Genomic DNA, 19829 nt, shown 5'->3' on the forward strand with positions numbered 1-19829 from the left:
ACACCTGCGCGCGCGCGCGCACACACACACAAATAAAAACAAATCCTTTATCGATCCAGATTAACTGTCTTATCCCGCCATCTGCCTGTCCTTCCACCACGACCCACAGTGCTTTGATGACACAGGTGCAACCTGACATTCCAGAGTCCTGATTGGCCCTCAACAAGAGCAACATACAGCAAAACCTGGGAACACAGTCATGTTTGCAGGATGACCCCTCTGGCCACATCCCACACACGCTGCCAATGGCACCTCCCCAAGGTGCCCCTGTCCTGGAAGTACCAATGCACGCAAGGCTGCTCAGCTAGTCCCAGAATGCTGGCCTGCAGAGACAAATAAGGCTCTACCAGGTACTGGCAATTTTTTTGACCTTTCCTCTACCAGCCACCTATACTGCCCACCCTGGTAAATCAGACAAGCAATCCAGGAGATGAGTCCACCTGCCATTTCCTCTCGGGGAGTCATCTCTGACCTCAGCAACAGCTCTCCTCTAGAGCAGTGGTTCTCAGCCTTCCTAACATTGTGATTCTGTAATACAGCTCCTCATAACCTTGTTTTTACTGCTACTTCATGACTGTAATTCTGCTAGTTATGGATCCTCATGAAAATATACCTGTGCTTTCCGATGGTCTTAGGCGACCCTATGAAAGGGTCATTCGACCCCCAAAGTGGTTTTGACCCGCAGGCTGGAAAATGCTGCTTTAGAACAAGTCTGGCTGGCTCTCAGGAAGTGCTTATGGCAGCCTTAGCGCTATGGAGCCCCAGAAATCACTCTCCAGCCGAGCACAAGATGAAGCTCAAATGCGTGATTGGAGTTTGTAAGTATGAAACCATTAGGCACGGCATCATCACAGAAGTGAAACTTACCGCACAAGGAAGGCAGTGCTGTTCCCTTGGAGCCGTGAGAGCAGAAAAGAGACAGGAGCAGGGAGGCTAAGGCGGAGCTGAGGTCCAGACTTCGGCACAAGATCAACTCAGCTCTAAGTTCAGTCCGTACTTAGAGGCCTCGGGGAGTAAGGGCAACACCGGAGCTTTGTAGCAGGGAAAGGCAGTATCAGACAGCAATTGTTCTGGTGACAGAGCAAAGAAAGACCCTCTAGCAAAGCAGCCCCCAACCCTAAGGGCCAGCCTGGGTTCCACCAGTATGACCCTGACCAAGTGACAACCTCTTAGCCCTTATACGGGCACAAAATATGCAGTCTGTTCATGTGGATACAAAAATTAAATCACGGCCGGGCGGTGGTGGCGCACGCCTTTAATCCCAGCACTCGGGAGGCAGAGGCAGGCGGATCTCTGTGAGTTCGAGACCAGCCTGGTCTACAAGAGCTAGTTCCAGGACAGGCTCCAAAACCACAGAGAAACCCTGTCTCAAAAAACCAAAAAAAAAAAAAAAAAAAAAAAAAAAAAATTAAATCACCCAGAAACCTAAAACTCTAGGCTTTTAAGATGCCGTGGATGGGTGAAATTTACATTCTTTAACACACAGAATGTCCCTGCAGATTCAGGAGCCTGGAGAAGTCTATGTGACAGAACACGAAAGCCAGCTCTACTCCACTCAACACGGCGTTCAATCTACAAGTGCCAGCTAAGAAAATTTACCAAGTATCTGACCAGGAGACCTAAGTGGAAGGGGTGGGCAGGGCAAACAGGAGGAAGTGGAAGGGATTCCCACACCAGAGAGGCTTGCACCTCTGAGAGCAACCCTGGGAGAGGAGCAGACGTGGATACACAGATGGGGAAGTCAAAGCCTCAGGGGCTGGCGTCCCGTGGGGAGCTAACCAGCAACAGCATGGAAAGTGAGTCTCACACCCGCCTTTCTCCCATATACTGGTACGTTTGCCCATACTCAACCATGGGAAAGTTTCACAGACATTAAATATCCAGATAAAGTGACGGCAAAATACCGAGAGATTTTCAGGGGGTGTGGGGGCACACATGTGGCGGTCAGAGGACAACTTTGGGGGGTTGATTTTTCTCTTCCACCCTCTGGAGGCACGGTCTCTCTCGTTGTTTCTGCCATGTCTGCATCACCGTACACTCCAGGCTAGCCGGCCCAGAACTCCAGAGCAGCTCTCTCCTGTCCACTTCCCATCTGACCGCAGCGGTGCTGAGATTACAGATGCTCTCTGCTGCGTCCAGCTCTCTAGGTGAGTTCTGGGGATCTGAACTCAGGTTGTCAGGTTTGGATACCATATGCTTTTACCCACTGCCCATCTCCCCAGCCCCACTAATGGATCTGGGAGGGGGGAAGGAAATCCAAGAGAAGTCAATTTTATAGTCTGTTTTCTTTCCTTTTTAGATTTATTTATTTCTATGGGTGTTTTGTCTGCTTGTGTATCCGGTGTGCTCTGTGTGTGTAGAAAGCAGAAGGTTTCATTCAGCACTATCTCAATTCTCAGAATGGCTGGGTAGGGACATCAAGGATTCTCATCACGTGGAAGGTTGCTGGTTTGGTCCCAATGTCAGTGTGGGGTGAAAAAAGAGCCCCTTCCGGGGTGTTGGCCTTCTTTGCCACCTGCCACCTCTCCCTGCCGTCAGCTGGGTATCGTCCCATCAGCCAGGGTGGGACACCGGGGCAGCTGAGCTCATGGGCCTTTCCTGTCTGGTTCATGGCTACATTCCAGATGGTAGAGGTTGCTAAAAGTCTGACCTCTGGATAAGTGTGGCATAATTATGACTAAAAGCTTGGAGGACACACATCATGGAGAGGTTTATCAGAGTGGGATGGGAGCAGAAGAGAGGAAGAGGGCCTGGGAGTGACAGCTGACTAGTTCCACCAAGCTTAATACGGGGTTATAAATCTAAGAGACACAAAATTCCGAGTAAAGACAACCTATCGAGGCTGGGAACTGTTAGGATGTACAAAGCTAAAAGAGACAGCTGCAGGCCAACAGCTCCGAGCCTGGCACTGGCCTATGCATTGCCCAAACTACTCTCGTTTCTCTGATGACTTATTAGCATCCTCAAATTCAGGGTGAGGAATCTGGGACCAGAGGACCCTTTAAGTTCAGACACCCACGCTGCTGTGTCGAGCATCCGTGTGCCTTCGGCCGGATCATGCTGGCTGTTCTGACAGAAGCCACCAGCCCATCCGCAAAACATTCGAACACAAAGGCTCTAAGCTGTGGCAAAAAACAAGCCCTGAGGTGATGAGGCCTTGAGGCCAATATCCTTTTAGGCGGGCAAATTGCTAAACGCAGCAAATGGGGAGTGCACGCATCTGAGACTCCCCAAAGCATCTGGTGGCCTGAAATCAGTCCAAGATGGAGGCCGTTCTGGGGAAGGGCAAGCCAGTCTCCTTAACGGAGGTGCAGTTCACGGTGCCACCCCGGCACTGGCACTAGGTCCCTACAGACCGTGCCTCAGAACTCCAGAGCTAACAGACTCAAGGCAGACAGCTACGTGTGGAGGCTGTTGCCTTCTCACAAGGACTGAGGATGGGCTGAGCAATCTGGAGGCAAACAGGATCAAAAGCATCAAGCAGAGAGACTCGGGTGTGCTTTGCCGAAGGTAGAACTGAAGACTTCCGACTTCTTTTTATCCTGGAGACAGGATGAGACTGCGCACACGAATGAACGAACAAAACAGGACATATGTCCACCTGTTCTTAGTAGCACACCTCTTTGGGGGCTGGAGATGCGGTCCAGTAAAACGCTTATATAAGTACACTCCCCTGCTGATGTTAAAACTGCTCACAATGATGCACGTCTGTAATCCCAGTGCCAGGGAGGCAGAGACAAGAAGATATCTAGGGCTCGCTAGGCAGCCAGTCTGGTCGGATAGGTAAGAGACTGTGTCTCAAAAAATAAGGTGGAGAACGACTCAGGAAGACACCAGACACCAACCTCTGGGCATTAAAAAGCAACAATAAATGAGATTTTTTTTTTAAGTCTACTATGGAGGCTGGAGAGATGGCTCAGTTAAGAGCACCTGTTGCTCCCGCAGAGGACCTGGATATGGTTCCCATCATCACGTGGCTACTTACAAGCAAGCAATTCCAGTTCTAAGGGACCCGCCGGCCTCTCCTGGGCTCTGCAAGCACCAAGCATGCGTATGGTGCACAATATACACGCAAGCAAAACACTCATACACATAAAAGAAAAATAAATCTTTATTTAAAAGTCTAGTCTGAATTCTTTTTGAAGAGATCTTAGAAAATTCTACCCTTTTTTGGGGGGGGGGGGGCGGTAAATGTAAACACCTGTCCCAAGTCAATCAGCTTTACCAGGGACACAGCCAAGGTCCCCAGTTAGGTCTCTTGATGTGTGATTGGACTCCTCCCTCATCTCAGGCCACACAACTCTCTGCCCTTTTGAAATAAAACAATCTGTCTTCCCTGGGCTTAGTCTTAATAGTTTGGTGATTATGCAATCAAGCATGGGGGGTGGTCTGTTCTCTTGCACCCGAGTCCTAAACACCACCCCAGCAAAAATACTCGCCGTAGCAAAAACACTCACTGTGACCAAGTTCTGACTCGGGCACCATGCCCGGGGCTAGCCTCTGAGGCAGAAGCAGCAGAGGCTCTGTCCCACAGGGTGCGTCAAGTGTCATTGCAGTGGAGAGACACAGACCAGGTAACATAATGTGTATAGGTGGGAGAAACAAAGGCAGAACACGGCCAGCCCCGTGTTCTTCACCAGGAGGGCTCTCGTAGGCTCTGTTAGCTAGTGCAGAAGCAGCAGCCACCAGCAGGCATTTGAAGACTGAAGGAATGAATGAGCAGGGTGCTGTTTGGGAAGCAAAGTGACATTTGAGCAAGACACGTTTTTAAAAAAAGACTTGGAAACTAAGTTTAGGTTACAGAGGGAAACCGTCATCACTTTGACAAGCAACCAGAAATAAATACGTGACTAATGGCTTTAGGGTTTGTTTGCACAGAACTCTCCACACCCAGCACAGTAAATAGCCTGAGGAAGCACAGATAAGACCAGAGCTATGCAGGCTGGCCATGTTTCAGGGACCCCAAAGTCACCCCAAGTGACAACAGCTCCACACTAATCACTCCATAGATCTGGAAAAACACAGTGCTCAACAAAGCTATGACCGGTCTTCCTCAGACGGGAAGCCCTGGAAAAGCTTAGCTCCCAGCATGCATGGCACCTGTCAGCAACACCCTCTCCGTGGACGCCCACGCTCTGTGAACACCCACCCTCCATTAACACTCACCCTCCATGGACACCTACTATCCATGGTCACAAACCCTCCGTGGACGCCCACCCTCTGTGCATACCCACCCTCTGTGGACAGCCACCCTTCGTGAGCACCTACCATCCATGGATGCCCATCCTCCATGGATACCCACCTTCCATGGATGCCTATAGTGAACCACCACCACAGAGTTTTTTCCCACAATGCAGCAGAGTAGGTAGCCTAGTGACTTGTCCTCCTGAGCCATAGATAAAAAGCTTACATCTGACGTCAGGCTGCATGAACCATGAACCAGTCCTACCCTGGTATGAGTCCAATTAGTGCTGGTAAAATGTACCATAAGGTTACCCTGTAAAACAATAATTTTTCTTGGCAGAGAAGTCACGCAACCACACTGTTTACATGATGTTTTCCTTCTACAAGGCCTAGGGGAAAGTTTTTCGTGTGTGTGTGTGTGTGTGTGTGTGTGTGTGCGCGCGCGCAGACGCGCGTGCACCCATCTCTCTCCTCTCCTCTCTCTCTCAGCTCTTGCTGTTCTGAAATTCAGAGACCCACCTGCCTCTGCCTCCAAGTGCTGGGATTAAAGGTGTGGGTAAACATACTCAACCTAAAGTCATAGATTCTTAGACTACAAACCCACTGCCTACACACTGCCCAGGTGGTAACTGGCAGTCACAGGCACTGTTCACACTGCGCTACAACTGTTGTTGTGACAACCCAGGTGAGCAATTCTGTCAGCTGACACAGCAAATAACAAGACCCCTGGCTCTTATAGAAGGGCTTCATGGGAACGCTCAATTCCATTTGGTGTGTAGAATGTGTCAAGTGCTTGTGCGTATTAACTGTCACAAACTGCTCTGCAATCTGCATGTGTGTGCGTGCAAGCAGGCATGTGCATGGGTATGCAAGTGCACACACATATGTGTGCATGCGTGTGCGAGCATGTGTGTGCATGTGTGGGTAGGTGTGTGCAAGCAGGTGCGTGTATGGGTAGGCATGTACACACACACGTGTGTGTGCATGTGCGCACGAGAGCATGTGTATGCATGTGTGGGTGTGTGCGGGCAAGCAGGTGTATGCATGGCTATGCATGTGCACACACACACGTGTGTGTGTGTGTGTGCATGTGTGTGTTTCCTTCTCCATTTATCTGTCTACTATGCATCAGGGAAGCCTAGAATTTCATTCGCAAGCATTTTAACTGTATCCTAGGGGTTTTGTTTTGCTTTGGTTTTTGGTTTTTCAAGACAGGATATCTCTTGTGTAACAGCCCTGGCTGTCCTGAAACTCACTCTGTAGACCAGGCTGGCCTTAAACTCACAGAGATCCGCCTCTGCCTCCCGTGTGCTGTAATTAAAGGTGTGTGACACCACCGCCCATATGGATTCTAGTTTTAATGATTCATTATGGCCCCCAATATGTATAATTTCAGTGTATTACAATTGTAAGAAGGATTTATTACAAAAGCAATTTTCTACCAATTCACCAAAGGAAAGTTTATATAGTTACTTCATAAAAACATACATCCTGCTTCTGACGGGGAGGAGTAGGAGAGGGTGGGGGAGGCCAAAATCCTTCAACCAGCTGGCCACATCACTTGCTGTCTGAACTTCTGTCTAACACTAGGCTGGGAATACTAGAAGGCACAAATTCAAAATTCGGGTGACTAGGGTCGTAACCCAAACTGCGTCCTGAAACAAAGACATGAACGAAGAATACACACCAGACGACCCACTTACACAGATTCTGTCTTACCTTAATCTGGGTAAAATCACATTAAACAAGCTTCAATTTAGCTCCAGATGTCTCTTGCAAAAACACATTGACATCTTTGATCCTCTACAGGTCTAGAGTTGGGAAGTATTTTAATTAAATTCATCTGCATAACACACAGCAAGCAGCTGCTTCTTCAAATCAAATAGGATTTTTAGCAGTGACTTCCCTGATTGAGTCACACTTTCCCTCTGAGTTCTAACACCAACAGAGATTACAATCTGTGCCTTACCCCAAACTCCAAGGTTCGCCAAGGGCAAAGCATTCCTATTCTAGGAGAGTGAAGGAAAGACTTTTGTTAGACCATCCCCAGAGTCCAGAGTGCTAATCATTACACAACGGGACCAACCCTCTTACGTGTTCCCTCTGCAGCATTACAGCCACTGTCCAGGGCAGTCCCAGATGGAGCAGGCACATGAACCACTGACGCCTCCTTTACTTTCGCTGATCTCTAAACCACAATTATTCAATCATATTAATTGTACAAATGAGTGGGTTTCAGCGGGAACATTTCTACGTGCACACCATCGTGTTCTGATGCCGTTTCATTGTTAGAACAAAATCCTGCTCTTCGCTGTTTGTTAGGAGCCTCTGTGGTCTTTGGGCGAGAGTGAAGAAACGCTACGGCCTCAAACCAATCTAACAGCCTCTATGACGGCATCACACAACCAAAGTCCACCTTCTTAGCATCATGCTGCCCAAAGGGAGAAAACTCCCACCATAAATGAAGAGCTGGAGCAGACGAAAAGAAAAGGTAATCAAAATGGTAATGAGCAGAAGATTCTCTCCTGGGCCTCGCCCGGCATGAGGATGACTCACAGGTGATGAGCTAACGGTGGCCTGTCTGGTCACCAGCTCTTCTCCCTTACTGCTTCCAAAGGGACTCAAAGAACCAAGAACCACACTGCCCAACACCAGACAGCCCCGTCATCACGCAACTGAACATCTGCTGTAGGATTCTGGTTCTATTCACAGTCTGCAGCACCCAGAGTCCCAATGTGTGACCCTAGAAGCAGATTGTCACAGATTCCTGTAAACGCCCGCTCACTGTTCTATAAACTGTCACTAAACACGACTGCGTTGGCACTGAAGTGCTGGGAGGAAAGCTGACAGTAAGAAGGCCCTGTGTCTGTGCCTCCCGTGGCCTGGGCCAGATCTCCATCTGTGACCTGCCAGTGCGTGGTCCCAAGAGGCCATCGTCCAAATACCACCCACTGGCCCTGTTGTCTGGCCGAGATGAAAGAGTCATTCCAGCACAGAGCCCGGGCCTCCAGTCTCATTTCTAAGACGAGAAGACACTCTGACCAGCTGCCTCTGAAGGACACTCAGACCTTCAGCTCTGTATCTGTGAGAAAATTCAAACAGAGGCACCTGGCTCAGGAGTGCAGAGCTACCCAATAGTAGAGGCATATTTGAAATCCACAGATTTCCAACCAGTGGCAAAAACCCTGCCCCTCTACCTGTTTCCTACCACGGATCATCTTCTGAGGTCTACAGCCATTCCTACCCATCTCCCGCCTTGCCTACATTCCACAGTGACTCACATATAGTAAGTGATTCACTTACTATAATATGCGAGCTCATTTGAAGATACGCATATCCCCGATAGGATGTCTACAGTACACAAGCATGAACTTAAACCAATCACCTCTGTTTTCAGGTATGCATTCTCCTACAAGCATCTCAGAATCCCCCATTGCCTGGCACAGGGCAGCAACTAGACAACCGCTCAGCAGGAAAACCACCTGTCACTCAAAGCAACCACAGACACAAGGAATCAACATGGTTCGGCCAAGATTCTGCAGTATCATTACTAGATATGGAGGCAGTCCCTTCCGGAGCATGACTGAATTAAGGCTGCTATCCTAAAAGATAGTAAGTGAGCTCATAATAGCTCACTCTGGAATGTGAGTTTGCACTTTTTCTGATAAACACTGATGAGTCTATGCGGACTAACACTGAAAACGTTGTCTGAATCATGCCAGTAAACCACCTGGTTTGTTCTTCATCTTGACTCAGTTCCTTCCCGCAACCCTTCCAGTGGCAGCAAGGCCATGGCCAAGAAGACAGCTCAGCAACAGGAGGCCTTCTCTCCGCAGCTCTGAAGCCCCAGGGGAGGTTCTTGAGCCTCTATTTAGTCTACGCTATTAAAATAAAGGCACAGCTATTGGTGAATTGTGGTGCCACTCACATGAGACAAAGCGGTTGGTGCCTGAACGGTACTCAGTTACTGTGGGGAACGGAATTCTCCTGAGCTTCCAAGAGGCAGGGCCTCCGTTTCCTCACTTGTAAAATAAAGGAAATAAATGCTACATATCTCCTTGAGTTGTGATAATAATTAGTGTCTGCCTGTCGTCTGTCTCTTTCCACACACAGACACACCATCACTTCTCCTATAACACACTGAAGCAACAAAGCAGCAACAGGCATGATTCAACAGTTCAGACCCCCACAAGGGAGCATTCCCGTGCCACAGCTCCGGATTGGCTACGCGGCTGAAGAATCCCCAGGCACCAACACGACACCACAGACTCTCAGCCTACCCTACATATGAGGCTTCCACAGAGTCGGCAGCGTCTAGAAACGGAGCTCGCCACACTAACAAGCTAAAAAGGGAAAACCATATGGTCAGCTCAGCCGGTGCAAAAGGAACATCTGACAAAACGGAACGCCCATTCAAGACAGCACCTCGGCCCTCTAGCAAGGAAAGGGAAACCACTGAGTTACAACCACAAGGAGCCCTGCAGCCCAAGGCAGGGGCAATAACCCACCCCCACTCTCCAAACACAGAGCAAGAGGGAAAAGAAGGGGCAAACAGATTGAAAGGAAGGAGTCAAACCTGGTGTCTGGGGAAGACACGGATCATCTACGTGGAAACCACCAAGCCGTCAACAAATCACTATGGAAACCACCAAGCCAACAAGAGGGCCCTTTAAGGTGATGGACATGTCTAAAGTGTAATTACAGTAGTGACTCCCAGAGAGCACTCTCAAAATCAAAAATGGTGCATTTTAATGCATATAAATTATACCACAAGATAAAGGGATGCAAGAAAGGGAACAAAAGCCCAGCTGCGACCTTCCCCAAGCAACGCAACGTGAACTACAGGAGACTCCAGGAGACAGTGAACCATCCCCTCATCCTGAGGGAAGACCTGTGAGTAGCAGAGGTCTCAGGGGTAAGACCCAGTCTAAAGAGCAAAACTGTGTTGAATACGGACCAACAGAAACAGAACCGCAGGGCTGGAACTCAAGCTGTCGCGCACCAAGGGGCTTCCCGAAGCTCTGTGACATCATAATAAGGAAACTAGGCTCCTGCTGAGAAAACAACTTGCCCAAGATAGCACACAAATTTCTGCCAAAGTTCCGAAGATGGTTGTTTAGATGGAACAAATACAAAACCGAATCTAATTTGAATTGGTAATTTATAGATGTAACTAACAAACTGGTCCCTATAATCCCAGCAGACCTGAGACTCCTCCCTAGGCTGACTGTCTCCCTCCGCAGAAGAAGACCCGCATTCGGGACACATGCCTGTCTGCAGAACTGCAGGAACCACAGGTTAGACCCTGAGCCACCTTGTCTAGCACTCTTGCTTTGGAATGGACACACACCATGTTCACACCTCCCTGTGTGTGAAGACAAAGACGCTGCCAAGCGAAGGAGGACAGAAGCTTGTGGGCTGCAGTGTGCTATCCCAGGCCAGCAGCAAGAGCAGCCTCACTCCTGGGGACGCACCATCAAGCCTTCCAGCCGCCCCTGAGACCAAGCAGAAGCTTCCCAGAGACTAGAAATAAGCAGAATTGACTTTGGCCAAAAATATTAAGGGTATTTTCATCTAAAATTTACACCAGTGAGAAACGTCCTAACCTGGCCTGTTCAGACTTCTCCGTTTTCACTGACATTCTGAAAAGCAAAATTCCCGAGACAACTTAACTATCAAAACAAGCTGGAGATGGATTTTTTTTTCCCTTTCTTAACAATTTTAAATTATCCACCCACTCAAACCAGAAAGGGGTTTTTCCTGGACTCCACCTCTTCCTCAGCCCCCACGGCTTGAGGTCAGACTGTTCCTCCTGTCCACACTGTCCCTCCCACTCCCTCTCCTCTGGTCAGGCACCTGACCATCTCCCACCCCAGCCCTGTCTGCACCCACAGGGCTCAGAGGGATCTTGCTGACACTCAGCTCTGGCTCAAAAGCCCTTCGCAGCTCTCTCAGAGGTGGACACAGACTAGGTTCTTGTCAGTTTGATGCAGAGCATTGACGGGGAAGTGGACCAGGAGCAGTCAGCGTGTACTTAGAAGCAAATAAATTTGGGGGGCTGGAGAGATGGCTCAGTGGCTAAGAGCACTAGCTGCTCTTGCAGAAGACCCTGGTTCTCAGCATCCCTAACTCCCGACACTCTCTTCTGCCCTCTATGGGCACCAAGCATGAAAGCAGTACACATACATACACACAGGCAAAACACTCACGCACATGCTATAAAATAGATAAATCTTTCTTTTTAATTTTAAGAAAAGAAAGCAAATAATAATAATTAACTGCAGCCAGGTGTGGTGATGTATGCCTGTGATCCTAGCTGCGGCCAGGTGCAATGATGCAGGCCTGTGACTCTAGCTGCGGCCGGGACAGTAATGCAGGCCTGTGACCCTAGCTGCGGCCAGGGACAGTGATGCAGGCCTGTGACCATAGCTGCGGCCAGGGACAGTGATGCAGGCCTGTGACCATAGCTGCGGCCAGGTGCAGTGATGCAGGCCTGTGACCCTAGCTGCGGCCAGGTGTGGTGATGTATGCCTGTGACCCTAGTTGTGGCCAGGTGTGGTGATGTATGCCTGTGACCCTAGCTGCAGTCAGGTGCAGTGATGCAGGCCTGTAACCCTAGCTGCGGCCAGGGACAATGATGCATGCCTGTGACCCTAGCTGTGGCCAGGGACAGTGATGCATGCCTGTGACCCTAGCTGAGGTGGGAGACTTGAGAATTTGAAACCAACCTCAGCTATAAAGACCCTGACTCAAAAAAAAAAGCAAACTGCACAATATTATCTCCCATAAACAAACACACACACACACACATGATGATGTAGTAGCTTTTAATTTTTTTTAAATTAATTCCACCAATTTTTAAATTCCCTTTGGCTCTCTGATAAATACCTCCTACTTAGTAAACATTGAATTAAGAATGTTTTCATAATTGCAAAATTAAATTAAGTTCTAGCTCTTTAAGTTTTAGTTTTAGTAATCTTCTTAACATAAAAAATGGAAGATATAAAAACATAACTCCCTCAAATACATTTTGTATTGGGCACATTTCAAGTTTAAAAGTTAGGAAAAATACAATAACAACAGGCAAAAATGAGAATATAGGAGTGGGCAGGGTGGCTCGGTGGGTGCAGACATGTGCAGACATACATACACAAACACACATGCATACGCACACACACGCAGAGTAAATGAAATGTAATAATAAAAAGAACGGGGCTATGCCAAGAGTTTAATGGCTCCACAGACTTAATGTTACCAGGAGGCCTGAAACCATGGTCTTTGCCACATGGTACTTAACTTCAGCATACACGAATCTGAAGAGACGTGCAGTGGGTGGCGTGCTTACCATAACGCGTGAGGACCTGAGTCTGGATGCTCAGCACCCACACCAAATGCCAGCTGTGGTGGCATACTCCTGTAACTTACTGCTGGGAAGGAAGGGACAGGAGGATCCCTGGGGCTTGTCAATCGGCTAGTCTGACCAAATCAACGAGCTCCGGGTTCAGTAAGAGACTCCGTCTCAAAAATAAAATAAGATAATATAATTATATACAAATCATAATATATATATATGTTTGTATATATTGGGAAGCAATCAAGGAAGACATCTAACATCAGCCTCTGGCCTCCACACATGTACACACCAAACACATATGCATGCATACAGCACACACTTAAACGCATATGAACACATACACCACACACACACACACATGAGAAGTTTGGGTGCAGACAACATTGTTTAAAACCTACTCCACCATCCAAACTTCCCAGTTCAGGGTCTCTGGACCGCGGGACTAAGGCCACTTAGAACAACATGGTTCCTCGTGGCCGAGGCATTCTCGTGTACTGAGGGACATTTGGTAGCATCTTTGGCTTTACCCACTAGTTGCCAGAAGCATCCCTCACCCCAAGGCATGACCCTCAAACATGTCTCCAGACCTTGCCACAAGTCCCTCTAAACCGCAGTTGTCAGGGTTAAACTGCATTGCTCTTGCCTAGCGCCACTCACTCTTCTCTACGCCATTTACAGGGAGATCTCGGCAACTTGCCTTTCAACCATTTTCTGCAGATAACTCTCTTGTGGTACCTTTGGATTCAACGCCCCTGACAAAAAACGGTGGACTGCTTCTTCAGTGCCATCCTTCCAGCCTATCTGGCTACACAGTCACTCAGCAGGACCAGCACCTCAACATTCCGCTAGTTCTCACCGGGTGTCTCCAACACACCACAGCCTCCCCCATGCCTGAGCCTGCCCCAGCTCTTCTTCTTCCTGTTACTTCACTGTGAGTTCCCTGCCCTAACATTGGAGCTTCCTATCAGCCTGCCAAGGGCCTCTGGCTATACAAAAGAGAATTGCTTTGGCATGAGGTACACACCCAGCCTTGGCGACAGGAGCAACATTCTAGCTTGTGAAATAAGAGCGAGTCACGGGCAAAATCAGAGCATCTGAAGATAAGGCTGGCATATACTGCCGTGGCCGCAGGGCCTCCTTGTCTCTCCTCACACCAGAGGCTCGGACAGCAATTCTGTCCCCAGGAACACAGCCCCTCCCTGCTCCATGATATGATCCTGGTACCAAGAAAACAGGCCATCTGTGTGGTTCAAAAGGTCATCCCACCCAGCCAGGTTCAAACTCCAGGCCCCATGTCTAATTTGATTCAGCTAAGCATTAGTCACTATAACCACTCTGGGATCTCTACCATAACCGAAGGAGGAAATTGCGAGGGATATATCAGGTGAAGGTGCAAGACAGCCTCTGGAGATGCACCGCACGTCCAGGGCCTTGGAGGAGGCTGGGAGAGCCATCTCCCAGGCTCCTGCCCGCACCACTTATCACTGGCAGGCAACATGCCTGCTCTGAAATCCCTCTGAACACTTCCCCAAACAGGATATGTTCAATCAGTGAGTCATGAAGAGCGGGGGTATTTCTAGAAGTCCAATGGAAGGAAGGTGTGGGAGCGAATTTCTAAAGAGAACGAACAAAAAGACAATATGGAAAGTTAATCAGGAATCTGCAGGGCCGGAAGTGGCTGCTGGCTGCTGGGCCTTTGTGAGGAGCCCCACAGCCGCAGGCTGATCGGCCTGCATGCCGGACTACTCCAGATGTGTCCAAGTCAACAGTACAGTCATCTGGTACCAGGCAAGTCCACCTTCCTGCTCCGCAGCTCTACCGGTCCTCATTTTAAGGGTTACCCAACTCGAGTCTCACCATGGGGAAAACATGCTTTGGTCAGGTCCCGGGTGTCTGATCCGGGCCCCACTGGTCGGCTTTCACAGTGCCCCAGCAGGTTCACCTCCTCGTGTAGTTTTAAGATGTTGTTATCATTCAACAGGGCTCCTGGGCTCTCATCCCATCTCAAGTTATGAATGTCCCCCATCATACAGATTCAAAGTTCAAACACAGAGAGATGAAAGGTGGGAAAGGCAGGACAAGGACAAACCAAGAACCCAAGGCTACCCTGACTTGGAGCTCTGGCTTACTGATTCACTCTTTCTTCTCTCAACGTGGCCAGGATGACAACATGTACTCACAAAGTTGGTGTACAAATCAAGTGTGTTTAACATTCGCTGAACACTGCTCCGGGAAAGCAGTAAGGGCAATGTGTTTCTTAAACAAGTAAATGAGATTATTTGCCCGGGGGACCACATCAGAGTCAGCTGGTGAAGCCAGTGATTAAGCTCGGGTCCAGAGGACTTCTAGAAAGATACATAGATGGACGCTCTGATGGCTGTCCACGCTAAGGCAGAACACATGCTCTGTAGAAAACGGGCCATTTTGTTTCCTTTCTCTGTACTATACTCTTACGAGTGTTACTACAGAGTGAAATCTGAGGGAATCTATAAAAAGCCATCTCTGGGGAAAACAAAACAAAACCCACAAACACTAAACAACTACTGAGACAAAGAACCAAGGAGCCAAGTAAAAGCCTCTCACCAGTGTAGCCTGTAACCCGCACTGAGGTCTTCGTGCTGGTAGATAAGTAAATTACCACAGGACAATATGAAGGACAGGAGCACAGAGTGGGAGGGGCTCGACGCTGCTCCACTGACTCTCCAAAGCCCTCCTTAGTACCCAGCTCCACTACAGCTGTTGATCGCTATCGGAAGCTACCGCCGCCAGGGTTAGCCGCCCAGTCCTCTCAAACAAAGACTGGATGAATCAGACCCTTTCAAAGCCCTATCTCTCAATCTCCCTAACAAGGAACAGCCTCGGTTCCACAGAGTAAAAGAAATGCCGAACACAGACCGCCAGCATTTCCCGCCCTAATGGACAGCAATTTGAAGACACACAAAGATTCTGTCTGCTGAGCTCGGCTGGATCTAGAAACACTCCTGCAGCTAGGAGTGTGTTTAACCTGGAATTCCTTCTTCCCCAACACCAAGATTACTCCTCCCACACAGGGTGAAACTGAGCCATCCATTCAAACAGGATCTTGCTTTTTGAGGGGTCTATACTCATCAAATTCCACTTGTAAAATGGCAAGCTCTTAGAGAACCAGTAACTCCACAACTCTGGGAAGGGTGTTCCACCCCTGGTCTCCCACGCTGAATTTGCTGGTTTATTTTACGTATTTAACAAACACTTTCTTTTTTTTTTTTTTTTTTTTTTTTTGGTTTTTTTCGAGACAGGGTTTCTCTGTGGCTTTGGAGCCTGTCCTGGAACTAGCTCTTGTAGACCAGGCTGGCCTCGAACTCACAGAGATCCGCCTGCCTCTGCCTCCCGAGTGCTGGGATTAAAGGCATGCGCCACCACCGCCCGGCAACAAACACTTTCTTGTCTTTTGTTGGTTTCTGGTCCAGGATCTTTTTCAGTAACACAGGCTGGCCCTAAACATTCAGCATCCTTCCTTTCTTAAGCATGTGTGATATCTCAAGCACAATTCAGGGTGTCAAGGACGTGATCGTAGGTCCCTGTCCCCATGAAGCTTATGATTTAATAGGGTAAAGGAGATAGAAAAATAAAAATATAAGGCTCAGGGTGTAGCTCGGATAATCAGGAGAAAAGAAGACAGGTGGGATTAAGAGGAGATGGGGCCAGACTCAGGTCCTTCCAAAAAGGTCAAGTGCTGAACTTCAGGGGAGACAGAGGCTGCTGAATAATTAATCTGGCAGGGGTGTGAGCCGAGCTGTAGGAAGAGAGAAGGGGGATTGGGTCAAGGAAAATTAAAGCAGCCGGATAACTGACAGACTAGGAGACGCCACAGGAGGCCCGGGCTGCTGGGCACAGATGTCATTCCAGAGGGTCCTGAGTCAGGGGCAGTGATGATTCAGAGTTGAGAGGAGGGGAAAATCCCTTACCTACTGTAAGAAGGCCACACCTGACCTTCTAGGGTGGCAAGAAAGAGCCCAAGGAAGGCACATCTCTGCCAGAAAGCGGAGGCAGAGATGGTCCAACCAGCAGCATGAGCTTGGGAATGGGTGCGGATGCCAGAGGCATGCAAACACTAGGCAGGCCCGTCGCTTTGGGGAAGCTAGGATCAAGAAAGTCTGGCCTAGGGGAGCTAGAGATGGCTCAGCAGATAGGAGAATTGACTGTTCTTCCAGAAGACCCAGATTCAATTCCCAGTACCCACATGGCAGCTCACAACTGTCTGTAACTCCAGTTCTGGGGAACCTAACACCCATGGCAAAACACCAATGCACATAAATAAAAATAAATTAAAACAAAAAAGACAGTGTGGCCTGAGCTGGGCAAGAGCCAGTATCTGACATGGGGGGAGGGGGGTTAGACACAGCCTCTTAGCCAAGATCAAAGAAGAAGGCAGAGCCAGGAATCTCACTGAGAATCTGAAAGTAACTGTCCCCCGTGGCCTGGAAGAAACAGTCCTGGTCTGGCAGGGGATCCTCACCAGGAGACAGAAATGAGCAATGCTCTCTTTCCTTCCTTTCCATTCTGCCGGTGGGAAGAGGAAACCGTTCCTGCACATTCAGGACCAGGAAGAACAGGGAAGAAGTGGTTCAAGGAAAGTCACCGACTCAGAACCACAAACCAGCCTTCTCCTCACCAGAAGCGGGGAGAGGTTTGGGGGAGGGAGGCTAGGCTTCCAGGAAGCAAGCCGACCCCGTCGTCCACCATGGAGTAAGCCAAAGACATCCTCTTACTGCCATGGCCCCACCCCACACTTGCAGTGAGACAGGAACACTGCACCTGGCTTTGCAGGCGGACACAGCCAGCCGCTGTCCTCCGTGCCCTTGTCAGAGCCCTCGTGATTAGAAAGGCAGGCTTCTTCCCAACAGCCTTCCTTTCCTTGTGGGTGTCTGCAGGTAGCCCAGAAGATGCAGGAACTATATTTAGCATTTCCTCTCCTAGTGGCAGCAAAGTCCTGATGCACGTGGGGACACAGCTCCCTGGCTCCCTCCACCCCTCCCTGAGGAGCCAGTCTCCCAATCACTTTAGCACAGCTGTGGGTTTGCCCTCTAGGGAGATAGGGAGAGCTTAGAATCAGCAGGTTCTAACTCCATCCCAGGCCCTGAGTTCAGCCCAGGGTTTCTGACACGCCTCGTTATATGGCAAACATGCCAACGGGGTTGGTGCTGGCCTATGACAGTCTGTGCAGGTCCCCATCATGGGTCCTTTGGATCTCCTGCCAGACCCTGTGCATTCCCATGGGTTGCTATGATGGATGCTTGTTGTCACAGCAACTGCCCCTGTGGCCTGTCTGTTTATTCCGAAAGTGACCTCACAGAAATGCTAGCCTCTATTCACATTAGCAAAGGGCCTCGTGCCTGGAGAGGACAGACAGGCTGTCAGTAGAGGACTAGGAGATACACACCACAATCCTTTCGGCAGGAATCACGATGCTCAACTTCAACCAGCATCTGTGTTACTCTCTGGAGCAAACCCAGGACCCCTCCTCCCTGCTGCCACCAAATGCATCTCCTCTCCAACCCACAGCCTTGTCCCTTGGGGGACAGTTAGGTACCCTGTCCCTTCCTAGGAATCTTTCTAGCCTCCTGTTGTCATCTTTCCCATGATCCCCCATGTGGCCTCCAGTGGTTTTATGTGCAGGTGACTCACACCTACCTAACACGCTTATCACCCTTGCAGCCCCAAGGTCGCTTCAGGCTCCTGCCGGACCCCAGCCACCTATCTGCCAGCAACACTGTTCCGCCCTGCTCTACACACACACGGGGCTTGTTCCACTGGGCTAGGTGCACATCTCCTACCTGCTCTTCACTCCCCTAATGCCCAGCTCAGTGCGGGCTTGGATATACAGAGCTCAGACAACAGAGCGCTCGCGGAGTATGAGCAGGAGAGGCGGGGCCCACGCTTGCCCTATGGAGACCACTGAGTACTGTCTTGACCCAGTGGCCCACCTCCAGAGCAAGCGCAGAGTACATCACAGAAGTCACAAAGACAGAATGGAACCCTTTGGCACATGCTGCCTCACCCACGTCTTGTCTCCAAATACGCTGGGTTCTGTGTTTGAATGAGCACCGACAGTGAGACCGGACACATCACTTTCCTCCCACAGTGTTGCCTTCAGCTCTCAGCAGCTCACCCCTCTTCTTCTCTGGGGGCTCCTATGTCCTGTAAAGACCATCAGAGGCCTCCAAAGGGAGCCCAACAACGCTCAGGACAGATGCTGGCCCTACTCGGCAGCCACTGCGTCTCCATCAGCAACTCTAAGCTGATGATCACGAAAGTTCCAGAGGAAATAGGACTCCTGACACACCTGAATGCTGAGGTAGAAAAAGCTGAAAATTTCAGTTATGTTGCCTAATGTCATTGTCAACTAAGCAGCATAAATTTGCATATATTCAGTACTAACAGAAAGAATTTGCATTTGAGTAGCCCAGGGCATGTATAAATACATACACATACACATACTGCTGCCTGAGTCTGAAAAGTTCAGTGTTCCAAGCACTGGTATTCACCTCTCTGTCTATTATCTACCACCAAATAGGATGGGTGCTGTCACCCTGGCCAACACAATGCAAATCCTTCTGCTACCAACCCCAAGTAAATTCCCTCCCTCATCAACTACCCAATCCCCTTCCTCAGAGAGGGCAGGGACCAACTATGAGAGCAAAGCCAACAGAGACTGGGGGCGGGGGGCGTAGAGGCATCGCAATAGCCTCAAAGACTGGGTACCATTAAGCTCTCCTCCCAGACCCCTTTCTCTTCTCAAGAATAACACTGAGTGAGTAGGCAGGACGCAAAGACAGAAATACACATTGAAATGAGAATGAATACCAGCCTCGACAGCTGACATGAGCATATTGTTAAGGCTGAGGGAGGATGAGAATCTCTTGAGACGCTCTGTTCCCATGACAAACAACTTGAGATTAGGACTTCCTTGGGGTTATAAGACTAAGCATGTCTCCTTATCAAACACACACCATGCACGGTCCGTTACACAGAGACATTAGTGTTCCTAATGCCTCATATTAGGAGATTCACCCCATTGCCTTTAAATTATAATTACCCCTCTGCTCATAACCCCATCTGAGCTGCTCCTCCAGTCCGGGTATTACAAACCAGCTGCACCTCTTCCCAGAAGAGCTAATACCCCAGCATTAATAGTAAGCGGTACTAACTCTCCTCACTATTGGGCCTTCTCTCCAGCATTTCTAAGTCAGTATCACAACAATCAACGCACACAGTGCACATGAAATTTCAGAGACCAGGCGGAGACATG

The 19829-nt window shown here is 49.3% G+C and overlaps 1 protein-coding gene across 3 annotated transcripts in view; it reads right to left on the reverse strand.

The window, feature by feature from the left end:
- The window catches only part of Asap2 (ArfGAP with SH3 domain, ankyrin repeat and PH domain 2), a 155309-nt gene that overhangs the window by 118252 nt on the left and 17228 nt on the right, over positions 1-19829 (reverse strand). The window contains exon 1 of one of the 3 annotated variants that reach the window (XM_057789720.1): positions 868-1022. The exons of the other annotated variants lie outside the window; for them this stretch is intronic. The gene's annotated coding sequence lies outside the window, so the exon portion shown is untranslated. Of the gene's footprint in view, positions 1-867; positions 1023-19829 lie in introns of those variants that run through there. 3 annotated transcript variants of the gene reach the window in all.

The sequence above is a fragment of the Chionomys nivalis genome, chromosome 1 (genome assembly GCF_950005125.1).
Source record: "Chionomys nivalis chromosome 1, mChiNiv1.1, whole genome shotgun sequence".
In the NCBI taxonomy this organism is placed as follows: domain Eukaryota; kingdom Metazoa; phylum Chordata; class Mammalia; order Rodentia; family Cricetidae; genus Chionomys; species Chionomys nivalis.